Raw genomic sequence first — 15,764 nt, 5'->3', positions numbered from 1 at the left:
TGGATAAAGAGTCAAGACCCATGAGTTTGCTGTATTCAGGAGACCCATCTCACATGCCGAGACCCACATAGGCTCAAAATAAAGGGATGGAGGAAGATCTACCAAGCAAATGGAGGAAAAAAAAAAAAAAAAATAGCAGGGGTTAAATCCTAGTCTCCCATAAAACAGACTTTAATCCATCAAAGATCAAAAGAGACAAAGAAGACCATTACATAATGGTAAAGGGATCAATTCAACAGGAAGAGCTAACTATCCTAAATATATATGCACCCAATGCATCAGCACCCAGATTCATAAAGCAAGTCCTTAGAGACTTACAAAGAGACTTAGACTCCCATACAATAATAATGATAATAATGGGAGACTTCAACACCCCACTGTCAACATTAGACAGATCAACAAGACAGAAAGTTAACAAGAATATCCAGGAATTGAACTCAACTCTGCTCCAAGTGGACCTAATAGACATCTACAGAATTCTCCACCTAAAATCAACAGAATATACATTCTTCTCAGCACCACATCACACTTATTCCAAAATTGACCACATGGTTGGAAGTAAAGCACTGCTCAGCAAATGTACAAGAACAGAAATTATAACAAACTGTCTCTCAGACCACAGTGCAATCAAACAGAACTCAGGACTAAGAAACACAATCAAAACCGCTCAACTACATGGAAACTGAACAACCTGCTCCTGAATGACGACTGGGTACATAACGAAATGAACACAGAAATAAAGATGTTCTTTGAAACCAATGAGAACAAAGATACAACATACCAGAATCCCTGGGACACATTTAAAGCAGTGTGTAGAGGGAAATTTATAGCACTAAATGCCCACATGAGAAAGCTGGAAAGATCTAAAATTGACACTCTAACATCACAATTAAAAGAACTAGAGAAGCAAGAGCAAACACATTCAAAAGTTAGAAGAAGGCAAGAAATAAGTAAGATCAGAGCAGAACTGAAGGAAATAGAGACACAAAAAACCCTCCAAAAAATCAATGAATCCAGGAGCTGATTTTTTCAAAAGGTAAACAAAATTGATAGACCACTAGCAAGACTAATAAAGAAGAAAAGAGAGAAGAATCAAGTAGATGCAATAAAAAATGATAAAGAGGATATCACCACCGACCCCACAAAAATACAAACTACCATCAGAGAATACTATAAACACCTCTACACAAATAAACTAGAAAATCTAGAAGAAATTGATTATTTTCCGGACACTTACACTGTCCCAAGACTAAACCAGGAAGTTGTTGAATCCCTGAATAGACCAATAGCAGGCTCTGAAATTGCGGCAATAATTAGTAGCCTACCAACCAAAAAAAGTCCAGGACCAGATGGATTCACACCTGAATTCTACCAATGGTACAAGGAGGAGCTGGTACCATGCCTTCTGAAACTATTCCAATCAATAGAACAAGAGGGAATCCTCTCTAACTCATTTTATGAGGTCAACATCATCCTGATACCAAAGCCTGGCAGAGACACAACAACAAAAAAAGAGAATTTTAGACCAATATCCCTGATGAACATCAATGCAAAAATCCTCAATAAAATACTGGCAAACCGAATCCAGCAGCACATCAAAAAAGCTTATCCACCATGATCAAGTGGGCTTCATCCCTGGGATGCAAGGCTGGTTCAACATTCGCAAATCAATAAACGTAATCCAGCATATAAACAGAACCAAAGACAAAAACCACATGATTATCTCAATAGATGTAGAAAAGGCCTTTGACAAAATTCAACAGCCCTTCATGCTAAAAACTCAATAAATTCGGTATTGATGGAATGTATCTCAAAATAATAAGAGCTATTTATAACAAACCCATAGCCAATATCATACTGAATGGGCAAAAACTGGAAGCATTCCCTCTGAAAACTGGCACAAGACAGGGATGCCCTCTCTCACCACTCCTATTCAACATAGTGGTGGAAGTTCTGGCTAGGGCAATCAGGCAAGAGAAAGAAATAAAGTGTATTCAGTTAGGAAAAGAAGAAGTCAAATTGTCCCTGTTTGCAGATGATATGATTGTATATTTAGAAAACCCCATCATCTCAGCTCAAAATCTCCTTAAGCTGATAAGCAACTTCAGCAAAGTCTCAGGATACAAAATCAATGTGCAAAAATCACAAGCATTCTTATACACTAGTAACAGACAAACAGAGCGCCAAATCATGAATGAACTTCCATTCACAATTACTTCAAAGAGAATAAAATACCTAGGAATCCAACTTACAAGGGATGTAAAGGACCTCTTCAAGGAGAACTACAAACCACTGCTCAGTGAAATAAAAGAGTATACAAACAAATGGAAGAACATACCATGCTCATGGATCGGAAGAATCAATATCGTGAAAATGGCCATAGTGCGCAACGTAATTTATAGATTCATTGCCATCCCTATCAAGCTATCAATGAGTTTCTTCACAGAATTGGAAAAAACTGCTTTAAACTTCATATGGAACCAAAAAAGAGCCCGCATTGCCAAGACAATCCTAAGTCAAAAGAACAAAGCTGGAGGCATCACGCTACCTGACTTCAAACTGTATTACAAGTCTACAGTAACCAAAACAACATGGTACTGGTACCAAAACGGAGATGTAGACCAATGGAACAGAACAGAGTCCTCAGAAATAATACCACACATCTACAGCCATCTGATCTTTGACAAACCTGACAAAAACAAGAAATGGGGAAAAGATTCCCTATTTAATAAATGGTGCTGAGAAAATTGGTTAGCCATAAGTAGAAAGCTGAAACTGGATCCTTTCTGTACTCTTTACACGAAAATTAATTCAAGATGGATTAGAGACTTAAATGTTAGACCTAATACCATAAAATCCCTAGAATAAAACCTAGGTAATACCATTCAGGACATAGGCATGGGCAAGGACTTCATGTCTAAAACACCAAAAGCAACAGCAACAAAAGCCAAAATTGACAAATGGGATCTAATTAAACTAAAGAGCTTCTGCACAGCAAAAGAAACTACCATCAGAGTGAACAGACAAACTGCAGAATGGTAGAAAATTTTTGCAATCTACTCATCTGACAAAGGGCTAATATCCAGAACCTACAAATAACTCAATCAAATTTACAAGAGAAAAAACACACAAACCCATCAAAAAGTGGGCAAAGGATATGAACAGACATTTCTGAAAAGAAGATATGCATACAGCCAACAGACACATGAAAAAATGCTCATCATCACTGGCCATCAGAGAAATTCAAATCAAAACCACAATGAGATACCATGTCACACCAGTTAGAATGGCAATCAATAAAAAGTCAGGAAACAACAGGTGCTGGAGAGGATGTAAAGAAATAGGAACACTTTTACACTGTTGGTGGGATTGTAAGCTAGTTCAACCATGGTGGAAAACAGTATGGCGATTCCTCAAGGATCTAGAGCTAGGAATACCATATGACCCAGCCATCCCATTACTGGGTATATACCCAAAGGATTATAAATCATGCTGCTATGAAGACTCATGCACACGTATGTTTATTGCGGCACTATTCACAATAGCAAAGACTTGGAATCAGCCCAAATGTCCATCAGTGACAGACTGGATTAAGATAATGTGGCACATATATGCCATGGAATACTATGCAGCCATAAAAAAGGATGAGTTTGTGTCCTTTGTAGGGACATGGGTGCAACTGGAAACTATCATTCTCAGCAAACTATCACAAGAACAGAAAACCAAACACCGCATGTTCTCACTCATAGGTGGGAATTGAACAATGAGATCACTTGGACTTGGGAAGGGGAACATCACACACTGGGGCCTATTATGGGGAGGGAGGGTGGGGGAGGGATGGCATTGGGAGTTATACCCGATGTAAATGACGAGTTGATGGGTGCTGACGAGTTGATGGGTGCTGACGAGTTGATGGGTGCTGACGAGTTGATGGGTGCAGCACACCAACATGGCACAAGTATACATATGTAACAAACCTCCACGTTGTGCACATGTATCCTAGAACTTAAAGTATAATAAGAAAAAAAATTTATAAAAATAAAAAATAAATAAAAGGAAAAGGTACAAAATTGTCCCTACTGTTCTACATTGTGAGGATCAGTCTGGAACATCAACAACTTAGCCAAAGTAAGAAGCTGAGCTAAGTATCTGCAATTGTGTGATTCACTAAGGGTGCCACTGAAGAGAAATATCTTTATGGCTTGATTAGCCTTATATTACTTCCTTTTCTCTTACCTTCTTTGCTGTGGTTCTATCTAGTTTTACTGAGCTATTTATAAAGTCAGGATTTTACTGAAATTTCACAATGGTCAGTGTCACCACATGTAACAATGAGACTAACTGTCCACTTTGAAACCCATAGTATACCATTTCTGAAAACTAATCCTGTCGACTTCTTTCAGGTTGGTAGCCTAATCTAAATATTATTTAAATTGAAACTTTATCTGAACAGATCATATCTTTTCACTTAGAAACGTTATTTTTACTTTAAGTCCTCAGTCATATCTTATGCCTCTGCCATAAACTTCTTTAAGCCCAATTCAAATACAGAATTTCAAATCATTCCCTTACAATATCTTTCCAGATCATCAACTCCAGGTCATTCTAGCTCATGTTCTATTCCTGTTTCATTCACACTTCTGGATCCAGCTGAGTCTCTGTCAGTTTTCTCTGGCTCTCATGTTCATGCTAACAGTGCCCGTGTTCTTTCACTTGCATGAAAGGCTTAAACATGTTCTCTTTGCTGCGCCCACCCTTCCCTTCCAGACTCCTTTGGTTACGAAAAGTACTCAAGGGAATTGCTAAATGTAATTCTCGTATATGTCCGTTTTCTGGTTCTCTCTGTTAAATACAGTGTGCAATTTGTTTCTTTCATTTATTGAGTAGCTACTGATTGCCAGACATCATGATAGAATCCAGACATACAATGGAGAGCTTCCATTCAAGTGAAGGAGACACATGATAAATAAGAAAATGATATGAAAAATGAGCACATTAAAGATTTTGGAGAGTGATAGAAAGCAAACAGGTGCTGTGGTCATAGCGTTTTGAAAGGAAGTACTGGCGGGTGGCAAGAGTTTACTTGGCATGGGTCGGCCTCAGGGAAGGAATATCCTTTATTTGAAAGAATAGTAGAGCCAGCTAAGTGAAGAGCTTGGCAAGGACACTGTGAACACAGGCAACAGCAGGTATAACGGGAAGCCTCAAAGGATTCTTTGAAGATATGTTGAAGAGATCGACACACTAGATGAGGTTGAAGAGGTTAGAAGGTTCATATATATCATAGAGAACTGTGCAGAGAATGATACAGCAGGATTTCTGTTCTTTTTAAAAGTTATGATAATGAGCTTTGATAAAATATTAACACCTTCTTGGGTGCTTATGTAATAAGAGGCCTACAAAATTAAAATATTTTACTTGGGCCAAAGTCTGTGGCCAAAGAATAATATATTTGTGTAAAATAGACTGGCTGTTAAGATGATCATTTGATAATAAATATTGATTTAGTGTTATTATATCTTTTTATAGCCTTTACTTTTATGAGAAAAGATAATTACATTTGTTAAAATATATGCAGTTGACTAGATGTAAATATACCTTTCACAAACAGAGAATATGTCTCCTGCTATAATCTTGTTTAGGCCTTTAGTGTGAACAGTGTTGCAAACACAGTCCCTATCTATAAGATGAGGAAAATATAACAGGGCTTTGAAAATCAAGTTGAATTATGTTTTACCAAATGATTGTGAACATATATCAAGACTTATCTGTGCAGGTGGTTCTTGTACAGGAAACAGCATTATACACAGTTTGACTAAGGGTCACAAAGGAATAAATACAGTTCTTTTTGAACTTGACAATAATTTATTGGAATTTAGCTTACTTTAAATAACAAAGTGGCAGGCTAAGCCTCAAATTCTCCATTGTATACACTCATTTTTCTGATGACTCATTCTGAGAATAAACTGGCTCTGAGGGAAAAAGGAGTTTGTGTTGAAAGACGTATTATTAAGCTTTTGCTAATACTAGAGTAAGATGCTTTTCCAAGAATCTTGGTCTAAATTTTTTCTTATATTTTGGAAATTGACTGAAATTCAACAGTAAGGATTTTGGAAATGGGGAGTTGTTGATCAAAAGGTACAAACTTTAAGTAATAAGATGAATAAATTCTGAAAATGCAATTTACAGTATAGTAACTATAACTAATAATAATGCATTGTATACTTGAGATTTTCTAAGACAGTAGATTGTGTTTTTATCACTCACATACACACAAAAGGTAACTGTATAAGGTGATGTACATGCTAATTAGCTTGATTGTGGTAATCATTTGACAATGTAGATGTATATTAAATCATCACATTGTACACTTTAAATATACATAATTTTTATTTGTTAATCATACCTCAGTAAAGCTAGAAAAAAGAGTCTGTTTATCTACATTTTTTAAATTAAGTGTAATAGTAGAATTTGGGTAAGACTTCAGTATTATTATAAAATGTGTAAGCACATAAACGTCAAATTATACCTTAAAATTAGATGGCATTCTTGAGTTGCTTGAATTCTAATATAGTCTTCTGTTCAATGTTGTTTTGTTTTAACTTCTTGTGTTGATTGTTTTTCCTACCCTTACTCATGATAGGATAAGCAGGGTAGCAAGATGTTAAAGAAAAAAAGAAAAAAGAAAAAAGACAGACGCCTGTAATCCCAGCACTTTGGGAGGCTGAGGAGGGTGGATTGCTAGAGCTCAGGAGTTTGAGACCATCCTAGGCACTGTAGTGAAACCTCGTCTGTACTAAAATACAAAAAATTACTGGGGCATGGTGGCATGTGCATGTGCCTGTAATCCCAGCTACTTTAGAGACTGAGGCATGGGAATTGCTTGAACCTGGGAGGCAAAGGTTGCAGCGAGCTGAGATTGTGCCACTGCACTCCAGCCTGGGTGACAGCGAGACTCTGTCTTAAAACAAAACAAAACAAAAAAAGAAATAAAACAAAACAGGAAAAAAGAAAAAAAAAGACTTTCAATGTTTCAATGACATTTTCTTCTATATGTGGATAGAAAAATATATTCACAAATATAAATATAGTGAACTCAATATTATTCTAACTATATTCTCAAAGCTGATTTTCTAATTGAAAATTACATACTAAACAAATAATTCATGCAAAATCAGAACCTTGCATTAGGAATTGCCTATGTAATTCATTTCATGTGTTTTCCAGGATTTATCTAACCGGTTCCCCTATTCCCCTATGGATGAACTGCAGGCTATTTCAGTTTGTTCATTAACTGTAATGTTCCCATGAACATCCTTCTATGCATGCTTTTTTTTTTTAAAAAAAGCACATGCTCTGAAGTATTGTAATATATGCTCTAAAATTGTGATGAATTGTTTTTTCAACATACAGATGTTACATTTAGCAGAGCATAAACAATGGCTTAGCCCCAAACAGAGAGGTGGCAGCATGGAGAACAGGATTGATGTTTGGAATATTGTTCTTAAGGGGCTAAGCACATCATCCAACACTGTCCTGGATTCTGGCCCTATAGCAGTAATGACAGTTTCCCCAGGCCACATCTACATTGATCTTTGTGGAACTTATAGCAACAGGGAAAATGAGATAGGTAACCACTCGGTGAGGTTAGCGTTGGTGCAGCTATCAATTATTTCACCCTTTAACTATTATCTCTCTTCTTATAGAGATTGCTTTCTTTTTTTCATACAACAACACTATTAGTCTAGATTTCCAAAATGCACTCAATTGAATCCTTAATATTCTACCTGTGGGAACAAAGGGCATTATAAACTGACACTCACAACATTGAATTTTGGGTTTTTGTCTCTGCTACTTGTAACTATATTCCTTCAGAGTTTGGTAATGACTGAGATGTCAATTGTCAATTTTGAGGTAAAGTAGTAGGGATTTATTGCCCTTTAGGTTAATCGAAAGATGAAATAAATAACACATTATCTTTGATTTTTAAAGGCATTTTGCTTAAAACTGAATCAGTTCAAAATGTGTTCTCTTTCTTGCAGCTAAATGTAGCAAAGTCTGGTGAAAAAGAAGTGTGGTAAGTGGAACAGGTCAAACTCCTTAACAATTAGTAGGTGGTATTTCTTTGTTAATTTTTGAATTTAATCTAAATTCAAACAGATATAATTGCCTTATATATTTATCTTTAGGTTACAAGTATAAAATCCATATGGATAGCTATAAGGCTATCCCCCAAAGGGTGTAATAATCACATCCAAATAAGCATTGAAATGAAGATAAATGTATTTTAAACATATAGGTACATATTTTTGAAAATTCTCTTCTTTTTAAAAAATGAATCAATTGCAGGCACCTGGAATGAATGAGTTTCTTATTTTATAAATAAATTATGCATTTCTAATTCTAAATAAAAAAGTTGTTATCTAATGCATGACAAAATAATTATTGAGTGACAAGCTTTGTTAAGAGAAAACATAGTTTTTAAAGCATATAATTTTGTAAAGTACTTATGGATGGGAACATAAAATAGTTATTTACATTTTAAATGGAGGAATGCACTTTTTTTTACTGAATAAATATAGTATTCCCTCACACTAAGAAGGATTGGTAAAATAACATACATTCTCTCTAAGTTTTATAGTTTAAATTATTCAAATATGTCAGCAATTAGCTCTTTTAGAAAATAATTCGACTGAAGCAATTGAAAATAGTTTAATGACTGTGATGAGTATTACAGGAAAGAACTTCTGTCTTTGTGATCCATCATCTACAAAGAGTTCTTGGGTAAAGGCACAATTTGATAGATTGAAACAGAAAGTTTCCTTATAAACAGCTTATCAGGATTGGACAGTAGGGGACGATATTTCCCTAGTTTGTGTAAAATAAATCAGCGGTTAAAAGACAAAAATAATCTTTAATGGGCGATATAGCTAGCCAAAAGCAAAGGCAAATCTGAAAGAAATGATGAAATTAAACTCACATTTGTTTTAATGTGTTTCTTTGTGCTTGTTTATCAAAATCAGCTTTTGTTCCTTGTGGAATATTTGGCTATACTGTCATCAGCATTTTTTGTATTTAGATTTTATAAACACTTCTCATTAGTGTTGTTTCCACTATATCTTCCCAATTAGAATTTTCCATAGGGGAAAAAATGCATTAAAAAGGGTTTGATCTCAATTAAATGCATTATCTTTTAGTTTTGCCAAAAGAAAAGAAAAATCAAGAGGTAAAAACATACCAGAAGAAGCAATATAACTGCTGATACTTCTATAGAATTAATATAAGTGCTTTCAATTCTATTCTATGTAGTAACCTGGGGAAGAAGAATCTTACCAAAATTATACATGTTTAATTGACTTCGTAGTAAGAGATAGAATTCTGTCAAGGAATGGTTCTAGAGAGTTTTTATTGGATAGTCCCACTTTCAGAAAAATTAATGGCTGAAAATACATCCATATTTATGTAGAGAAAAACAAAGTATGAAATATTAAACTGTTCCAGAGTAGTTTTTGGTATGGTTTTGAGGTTGATTTTTATCCTGACATTGCCATGAAAATTGAAAGCAGCCGTTTTACATATAATTTTAAGTAGCTGGTATTTTATTAGTGAAATTATGTTTTTTCTGGTATCAAACATTTTGGCCATATGTGGAACTATTAAAATTAATACATGATTTTGGCTAGAAATTTCATAATTTTTATTTCTGTGCTTTTTCTAGAAACTGGATTTCTATTTACCATTTCAATATATAATATTGAAATAGTTGTGAGTGTAAAAGCCTGATATATATCTCAAACTTTCATAGATTTACTTACTGTGAATTAGAATCAAATTTGTAAAACTTATAAGAGGTAAAAGACATTGAGGTACTTTATAAAGGCAAAGCATGTGGATAACTGTTAAAACTATTTTTTCTGATAGCTCAGTGAATCATGGAATCATAAACAAATCATATAATCTCTATACATTCTAATTTCTGTGATTGTTTGTTAGATGCCCAGGAAATCAAACACAAATTTTACCCACCTTATGAGTGTCCCACTGGATGATTTTTTTTTTTTTCTGTTTGTTTTTTTTGAAAAGTATTTTCTTAGAAAATCTGATTTGGCTAAAATTACTGAAGCAAATCACAATGCAATGCAAAGATAATTTACTACACAAAAGTACAACCATGGTTTAAGACAAATTTCTTATAGTGATCCAAACTTAGCTGGAAAATATATACAATTAATGGCACTAACATATGACATATATGTGACAAATCAACAACAGTAAAAAGGTTATTAAACAAGGAAGTAACAATATCCAAATTAAGCAGACAGGCTAAGCGCAGCCCTCAAATGGCATGCTAATCACCTAACTTCTTTCATTCCTGAGGAGTTTGCAAACCAAGAATAAATATTCTAGAGTAAAGTATGAAGTATAAGATTGATTATAACTTAGACCTTGTCAGGTCAGGACAAATATTGTATATACACCACAATATGTTGTGTTCTATCTTTGAAAGCCTTTTCAACCTTGTGAATACATAAAACATAATCTACCTGTAATTATGAAATCATAGTGTTATTGAACACCTATCAGATTCAAGGTTTTTGTGTAGTTATAAGGAAACCCTTTGACCAAAAATAATGGCAAAATAGAATTCCTTCATTACATTTTTAGGACTGTGTGTCCTTTGTTTTCTGAGCTACTCCAGGATATTTGCATGAAAGTTTAAAGGCACTTGAATAGAGCTTTTAAATTGGTCTAACTAACAAATAAGTAATAGGTTTAGAGAAGTTTCTCTCAACAATAACAACTTTTTTGCCCTTTAGGGAATATTTGACAACATCTAGAGATAGTTTTGGTTGTCACAACTTGGGGTGGCAGGAGAGGTTACTACTAGGAACTAGTGGGACAAGGCCGGGGATGCTGCTAAATCCTTTCCTTTCCTCCTTAACAAAGTATCACCAATCTAACTTGCCAATAGTGCTAAGGAAGGAGAATATTTGAAAAAAAGATAATTCCTTCTGCTACCTTTGAAGTCAAGTGGAACATAGCGCTGAGAATTAGGAAAGATTTGTTCACCGGAAGCAGATCGGAGAGCCCCTGAGAAGAGTCCTATGGATATTTTTGAAATAAAGTATTATGTGCTAAGATATGCTAGCCCTCTTTGTGAGTTACAAATCTTCGGTAAAAGTACAATATGTTGATTGTTGTTGATTTCCCTCCGCAGTCATTTGAAGGAACTGAGTTTTATAATTAATGCTAGCTAATCCGTGAAGACACAAGAGAACAAATGCAATTTGATTTGATATTTAGTTAGTGCCTTCCAGTTCACTGACAGTGCAAATATTGTAATATTTTCATGTCAGCTGATACATAATTGCTAACTTAGACCTCTAAGTGATCCTGTCCTGACTACCCCTATACCTCTCAAAATCTAGCAGATGAAGAGATGATATCTGATATAATTGGGGGCCAGAAGCAGATTCCAACCCTGCAGTCAATGTCCTCTAAGATGGTTTGTGCCTCTACTATATTTTGGTTAAGTATTTTGAATGTTACTCCTGGCTAAACTCTTAATAAAATCAAACCCCAATTCTCAAAATTTGGCAACCGAAGGTCAATCTGCGTATGAGATCATGCAGACGGTAGTGAAAACCTTCACCTTGTGAAGGCTGGAGATTCACAAATTGAGATTATTCATTCTATTGACAGACTTGAAAGTGCAGTTTTAAATTTATTAACTAACATAGCAGGTTTTTTGATGAGAGATTCAGTGTGTGAACAATTGCTTACATGTCAATATTCTAGTTTTCTAAGTAAAGCTAAGAATATCTCAAGTGACAATATTTATTTGCTTAGTTTAGAATCGTTGGCATGAAAATGCTTTGAAAACACTGGCTTAGTTTCAAAATAATAAACATGTCAAGGAATGGAAATCTCCTTAAAAACAAAATGAAGATAAGATTGGGAATGTCAGAATTGGGTTCTCAAATCAATTACCTCAATGCATTTTCATTATCCAAATTTACTTGTGATATTTATTTGTAAGAATTGTTTATTGTTGCTATAAAATTCATGGCACAGCACCTTGGATTGGTTTGCATTTTTCTCTACAGAGAAATATCTGAAATTGTGATAGCGAATTAGACAAGGTAAGATAGAGGTCCTGGGTGCAGAAAGGCTGTGAGATTCGTCCATTGTGTTTAGGAAGACAAGGCCAAAATGTAGCCTGGACCATAAGATTGTATGTAGCAGGTGCCTTATTGTGGTATTTGAACACTTATTTTTCTTAAAGGAGTAGAAATTATTATTATTATTATCTGCATGAGATAGTATTCCCGTTTTATTTTGTTGTGGAGCTAAATGGCTTTTCAATGGAACACCAACCTACATAGCATATGAATTTAAAGAGTTCCAAATTCTGTTACAGAGGTTGGGTAAAGAAACAGAAATCTCATTTAACAAATGGATATTTAGATGATGAGCCTGATAACTTAGAAAATATCAATGTAGCAAAACCTCAGAAGAGATCAGGTGGTTTTGATAATGAATGTTTGAATTTAAATGATTTTCTATTGCTTACTTTGATAAAAAACTAAATAAACTTTGCCTTCGGCCCACATTACACCCAACTCTACACCCATGCCTCTTCAAATTGCTCTGATAAAAACACTCACATATACACACACATATATGTCACCACGTTTTTTTTTTTAGAGATCCAGAAAACCCCTATGCCAATGTAAAATTAAATCTTCAAGTAGTTATTCAATAATCAAAAGCAAGGCAGAAATTGGCAAATTTCTCGGTTTCTGTGGGTCAGGAATCGGTGTGTGGCTTAACTGGGTTCTCTCTCACAGCATCTCACAAGGCTCCAGTCACAGCTGTAGTCATCTCAAGACTGGAGGAAGATTCGCTTCCAATCCCATAGATGTGGTTGCTGGCCGAAATCAATTCCTTGCAGATTGATTGAGGGCCTCAGGTTTCCCCTGGCTGTGTGGCAGAGGCCACCATCAGTTCCTTGCCACGTGAATCTGTCCATGAGGAAGCAGCAGTTCACATGTTTTATTACATCAAATAAATGGAGAGAGAGAGAGAGAGAGAGAACTTGAAACAATGAAAGCCATGATTGTTGTTATCTAACATTGGAAGTAACATCCCATCATTGTGGTTTGTCTAGAGAGTCCAGTAATAAACCCATGCACATACAGTCACTGACCTTTAACAAGAATGCCAAGACATCATAATGAGGAAAGGATAGTCTGATCAACAAATGGTGGTAGGAAAACTGGATATTAACATGCCAAAGGATAAAATTGAACACTTGTTTTTTATGTTATATGCAAAAATCAACTCAAGATATATTAAAAACTTAAACCTAATATGTGATACCATAAAACGTCAAGAAATCATAGGAGAAAATTTTAGTCTCAGCAGTCTCAGCAGTGATTTCTTGGATATGCCACCAAAATCACAGGCAACCAAAGCACCAAAGCAAAAATAGACCATGGTACTACATCAAAGTTAAAAAGATTTTGCATAGAAAAGCAAACAACCAACAGAGTGAATGGCAACATACAGAATGGCAGAAAATATTTGCAAACCATATATCTGATAAGAGATTAATATCCAAAGTATATAAGGAACTCCTACAATTCTACAGCAAAAAGTCACAACCAGATTAAAAAATGGGCAACAGATTTGAATAGACATTTCTCCAAAAAAACCATATACATGGCCAACCGGTATATTAAAAGGTGTTCAGCATCACTAATCACCAGGGAAAGGCAAATCAAAACCACAATAAGGTATCATTTACACCTGTTAGAATGGCAAAAACAAAACAAATAAAAACAAAACATAAAATAGCAAGTGTTGGAAGTTAAATGACACAGACTTTATGGAAAACCATATGGAAATTCCTTAAAATATTAAAAAATAACCACCATATGACCCAGCAATTCTGTTTCTGAGTATTTTTCAAACAATTCAAATCAGGATCTCAGATATTTAATTGAACTATTATTGGCAATAGGCAAGAAATAGAAACATTCTAAATATCCATCAAAGGATGGATAAAGAACATGTAGTATATACATCCAATGGACTATTATTCAGCTATAAAAAAGAAGGAAATTGTTTTGTATGCTGCAACATGGATGAACCTCAAGGACATTATGCTGAGTGAAATAAAGCAGTCACAGAAGGACAAAGACCATCTGATTCCATTCATGAGTTGTCTAAAATAGTCAAACTCACAGAAACGGAAAGTAGTACGATGACAGCTAGATTCTGGGGATAGAAAGAAATGGCAGATTGTTGTTCAATGAGTATAGAGCTTCAGTCATGAAAGAAGAAAAATTCTAGAGGTCCACTGTACAACGTTTTGCTTATAGTTAGCAATACTGTAATCTACAGCTGATTTTTTTTTCCAATGGAGTCTCACTCTATTGCCCAGGCTGGCACGATCTCAGCTCACTGCAACCTCTGCCTCCCAGATTTTCTTGTTTCAGCCTCCCAAGTAGCTGGCATTACAGGTGTGTGCCACCAAGCCCAGCTAATTTTTGTGTTTTTAGTAGAGATGGGGTTTCATCATGTTGGCCCAGCTAGTATCAAACTCCTGACCTCAGGTGATCTGCCTGCCTTGGCCTCCCAAAGTGCTGGGATTGCAGGATTACAGGCATGAGCCACTGCACCCGGCTTGATTTTTTTTTTTTTTTTTTTTTTTTTTTTTTTTTTTTTTTTTTTTGAGAAAGGGTCTCCCTCTATTGCCCAGGCTGGAGTGCAGTGGTGTGAACCCAGCCCATTGCAGCCTTGACCTCCTGGGCTCAAGTGGTGCTCCTATCTTGGCCTCCAAAAGTGCTGAGATCACAGATGTGAGCCAGCATGCCTAGCTCACTCAAAAATTTTTAAGAGGGTAGATTTAATTTTTTTTTTTTTTACCTCAGTGTAAACAAAGAAAATGAAAAGAAAAGCAATAGGCATGAAGACCTAAAAGAGAGAAGCAGTGGACTAAGAGGTCTATCAGAGCAAGATTCAGTCATCTTGTTCACTGATGTACTTCCAGCTTGGTACTGACACAGCTGTCACAATGTGGCTGTGCTCAAGAAATATACAGACTAAATGAGAGTTAAACTGTGCTCTGTAACTTGGGAGGAAAAATGATAAAAGAAAAGGTAGACCCCAAAATGTTTACCCAAAAAATTCAGACCCTGAAAAAATAACATGCTTAAAATATTCTTGAAGAAAAGATTAAAAACTCAAAAACTAAATACATGAGACAAAATATTTGAATTAACCTGATAAAAGGGAGTAGAAACTGGAGAAACACTCCCAGTTAAAGCAGAACAGAACACTAATACTTTTTGAAATATATCCTGTTGAAGAGTTATTGAATAGATATAATAAAACTATGATAAATGTAATACAAATGTAAACCACAAAATGTAACACATAATTAAATACGAAACAGTGTCAGCAAGGGGGAAAGTGTGAGAAACCACATGGAAAGCCCTGACCTACCACTCAGATAGCTCTTAGGGAGTTGAAGGTTATTACCCTCTGTTAATCTATAGTTCTAGGCTTAAAGACTAAATGGAAAAGGAACCAGGCCTTAAGATCAGGTGAAGTAAGGAACTTAAACTGAGACGCTTGCCTAAACTTGGGGCCTAAAGTCTATGTTTCCAGGAGACATGGTAAAAGTTCTCTTTTATTGCATCATAAATTAGACAATTAAATGTCTAGGCCTATACTTGCCATAGGTTTATGATTTA

This window comes from Rhinopithecus roxellana, chromosome 3 (genome assembly GCF_007565055.1).
Source record: "Rhinopithecus roxellana isolate Shanxi Qingling chromosome 3, ASM756505v1, whole genome shotgun sequence".
Classification (NCBI taxonomy): Eukaryota; Metazoa; Chordata; class Mammalia; order Primates; family Cercopithecidae; genus Rhinopithecus; species Rhinopithecus roxellana.
This window is presented reverse-complemented; position numbering follows the sequence as displayed.